General features: G+C 34.0%; 1 non-coding gene across 1 annotated transcript; it reads left to right on the top strand.

Moving 5' to 3' along the window:
* The first annotated feature begins 2,587 nt into the window (after nucleotides 1-2,587).
* On the top strand, nucleotides 2,588-2,693 carry LOC121206586 (small nucleolar RNA R71). The gene has a single exon (XR_005901656.1). It is a non-coding gene; the product is annotated as a small nucleolar RNA R71 (small nucleolar RNA).
* Nucleotides 2,694-3,650: the final 957 nt, after the last annotated feature.

The following is a 3,650-nucleotide window of genomic DNA, read 5'->3' on the forward strand; positions in this document are numbered from 1 at the left end:
TTATGACATGGGCGTGTCTGGTGGTCGTGTGAGACACACAGCCTACCCACATGGGCTTGTGTCCTCTATTTTGAGTAAAATTTTCAAAGTTTCATGAAAGTTTTATAAGTTATCGATTTAGTCCTGAACCACTCTCAATGCATATTTAAGACCTCATAGGCTTATTTAGGGGACACTATGTTTGTATTTGAAGGATGAATATATTAAATGATATTATGTAAGTGAAATGTTCATATAATTGTGTTGTAAGTCCAATAATACTCTGTAACCCTATTTCGGCGTTGAATACGGATAAGGGGAGTTACAACACATCTAGATATATGTTTTATAGTAGGGCTGGTCAGTTAACATTAGGCAAATCCCGATCCAAGACACTGGAAAACAATTAAGCATATACTTAAGTATTTGTGGAGAATGAGAGACTATTTGTTTGTGTATTCTAGAAGAGATCTTACTCCTATCGACTATGCTAATTTTAACTTCCAATTGTGTCAAAATTCAAGGAAATTAAAATCGAGCTGTATCTTTGTTCTAAGTAGCGGGTCAATGATTGTACCATGATGTATGAATGCTGAGTAGAACATTATTACAAAATATAAAGGCTTAAAAGTGACTTTTACTGCATGTGTGACAGGTCAGTTGTAATATTTATAAGTGTTACAATGGAACACTCCGAGTATTCCAAGGAATGAACCCAAGAGAAATCCAATGATAAGATGAATAACAACAATCAAACATGCAATTAAGAAGTCTAGCTAGCTAATAGATAGGTGTTATGTTATGACAATTCATAATTCAAGGTTAATTAAGCTAAACTATACCAAAGAGGGCTAAATTGAATAATAGTCAACAGTACAAAAAATATAAATCCAATGAGGTAAAGTGGTCGATTGATATCCATGTTACTATTTAATTCTTAGATTAGGGATCTAAATTGCTCAAACTCCTAATTGGTCCAATTTTACCTCACAGTCACCATTTTACCCAATTAGACAATTTAGTCTGGTTTATCTCTTGAACTTACTAAACTAAATCGGGACAATCAAATTAGTTTATAATAGGATCTCCTTTTACTATCATTTATTTAAATGTTTACCTAGAGTCTTTGATTTTAGGTTTTGAAGTCTATTCGATTTAGTCTAATTTTTTTATTTAGTTTCTAACCCTAAAATTAATCATGCAACATTCTAATTAACCAACCACTATAAACTTAGTTCCTCTATCATTAGAATACAAAGTCCAACTAATTTCATGCTTAAATGGTTCACCAATTAACCACAAAAGAGAGAAGGGTTTAGAAATGCTTAGTGATTGATACGAGTTTCAAGGCCTAATTTCAGGCCTATGGATGTAATGAGCTTACACTACCTTAAGGCCCCAAAACTAGGTCAGAGGTCAAGCAAATCTAACCAAGATTCTATCAAAGACAGTATGTGAGGATCTTTTCAAGGAAACAAGGAATGATACATGCACAGAATGGGTGAAATGTATTAAATTCAATTCAACCAAGCTGTCAATTTTCAAGTTGAAAAGATTAGTCAACTTGTGACAAATTTTTTATGGGATCTAGGCATTTGTTGTAACACCCAACTTTGGGTGGGTTCTGGATTTGGTGGGTAAACCGAAAGTAACCTGAGTGGCATAGTGCTATCAGCCTAGTTGTTCTAACGTATAGATTGAACGCATAGCATGTATTGGATTATTAAGCGAGGATTGTTATTAAAATTTATTGAGTTATAAAGAAAAAGAGGTTTGGTAAAAGTGTTAAGAACCTTATAAGTAGGGGATTAGTACTGACGGTATTACATGCCTAGTTTCCTGAGTTGTTGTGCTAGTTATGTTCTAACGAGGTAGTTGGAAAGGATCAAGGGGACAAACTAGGAATATAAAAATATTATATTTCTATTTAGAATTATAAACTATTTATAAAGGGAACTTTGAAAGTGTGTGACACTACAGCCTGTGAAATGATATGTGAATATATTCCTTTAATAAAACTTTAATGGAAGTAGAAGATGATGCTTGACCATATTGAGTATTTTGCCTCGGCATTGGTTGAACATAACTTGGTGGTGCATTGTTGACAATTTATCTTGCGGCATTGTTGTAATGTCCTACATCTTGATTACTCCAACTTAAATTAGAAAGTTACTTCCACCTTGGATTTTAGGTGTTGGAATAGGGGTTATTATTCCAGTTGGAATTACCTATACAACACACCTATGCTGAATTTGATGGGCATTTGTCAAACATATGATTCTCTCCACAGTACATACATGACAATTCAAACGACATTATTTCCTAAACAGCGCTGGGATTTTTCATTGTTTTAATTATGTTAGCTAGAGAAGATACCTAGGTAGTCGATGAAGTGATTGCATCAAGTTCCATGGTTCCAATCGCTCTCCTGTTAGCCCCAACTCTCGTGGTAGAATACTGATAATCATTACTGCTAATCTATTCCAAAATCTCATACACTTCATTGTAAGATTTATTTAACAAAGTACCATTGGCAGAAGTATCAACTACCATTCTTTTATGCTCATTCAATCCATTATAAAATATCTCCATCTGAGTACAATGATGAAATCCATGCATCAGGCACTTCCAAATTAAATCTTTAAATCATTCCTAAGCTTATATAATGTTTCATCCTCTAATTGTTGAAAAGATGTGATGTCATTTCTAAGCTTGGCCTTCATATTCGGCATATTATATCGTACCAAAAATCGCTGGAAAAGATCATTCCATGATGCCATTGTTCAAGATGGAAAAGCATTCAACCATGCTCTCGCATGATCCCGTAAGAAATATGGAAACAGTTTAAGCTACAGGGTATTTTCAAGAGTACCCTGTTGTCTGAACTAGTCGTAGGCTTCTAGGAAAAGTCTAAAATGAAATCTTGGTTCTTCAGTGGGTAGTCCACCAAATTTTCCTACTATTTACAACATCTGAAACATTACCGGTTTCAATTCAAACTACTGAGCCTGTATGTTGGATTCAAATCATCCAACATTGGAACAATATGCTCTCAAATTGGCTTGTCTGAGTCATTTACCACACCATCTATAGGAGGATGTACATTTTGACTAATCAGAGGGATATCATTGTGGCCAATTGGATTACCATTAAGGCTAGGGTTATTCCCATTTCTAGCCATTTTTCTCCTTCTCCTCAAAGTTCTATCGATCTCTGGATCAAAAGGATACTCTTTGTTAGCAGGAATGCCTCTTCCCATGCACTGCCAGCAAATCTGTAAAAATTAAACACATTAAGTTAAATAAAACTAATGGAACTAAGTAAAATTACAAAACTGAATTTCACCAAATTGCCAATCCCTGACAACGATGCCAAAAACTTGTTGCTTGTGAAATGATATGCAAATTGTGCAAGTATACATGTCGGATTAAGTAATAAAATGATGAGTGGGCATCATTGCCATGAGGATCAGATTTAGGTACAAAGATGGTTAACTTATTATAATGAAATGTTATGGCAAATTAGTAATAATAATGCAATGGCAATGTGAAGAGTTAATAATGAATGCAGTATGCATAACTGAAGAATAATTGAGAATGGTAAGGCAATGATAGAGTAAAAATGTAATGGTAATTACGAGAATGATTGCGTAAATAAAATAATATATAAAT

The sequence above is a fragment of the Gossypium hirsutum genome, chromosome A01 (assembly GCF_007990345.1).
Source record: "Gossypium hirsutum isolate 1008001.06 chromosome A01, Gossypium_hirsutum_v2.1, whole genome shotgun sequence".
Classification (NCBI taxonomy): domain Eukaryota; kingdom Viridiplantae; phylum Streptophyta; class Magnoliopsida; order Malvales; family Malvaceae; genus Gossypium; species Gossypium hirsutum.